The 204-nt window shown below is 44.6% G+C and overlaps 1 protein-coding gene across 1 annotated transcript in view; it reads left to right on the forward strand.

Moving 5' to 3' along the window:
• LOC119594921 (PDF receptor-like) overlaps window positions 1-204 on the forward strand; it is a gene marked incomplete at its 5' end in the record, with an annotated part of 54,622 nt that overhangs the window by 32,273 nt on the left and 22,145 nt on the right.

The raw sequence follows: 204 nt of genomic DNA on the forward strand, positions 1-204 counted from the left end.
TCCTCATTCCTTCGCCATCCTTCTCTTTCTCCTATTTCCCCTCTCTTCCTTTTCCCCCTCTTCCTTTTTTTCTCACCTCCCTCTTTTTCCTCCTTCCTTCCTTCATTCTCTCTCACCTCCCTCTTCTCACCTTCTCCTATCTCTCTTCCTCTTCTTTCTCTATCGCCTCTTTTCTATATTACCACTGTAATCGCCACTCAAAAA

This window comes from Penaeus monodon, chromosome 34, assembly GCF_015228065.2.
Source record: "Penaeus monodon isolate SGIC_2016 chromosome 34, NSTDA_Pmon_1, whole genome shotgun sequence".
Classification (NCBI taxonomy): domain Eukaryota; kingdom Metazoa; phylum Arthropoda; class Malacostraca; order Decapoda; family Penaeidae; genus Penaeus; species Penaeus monodon.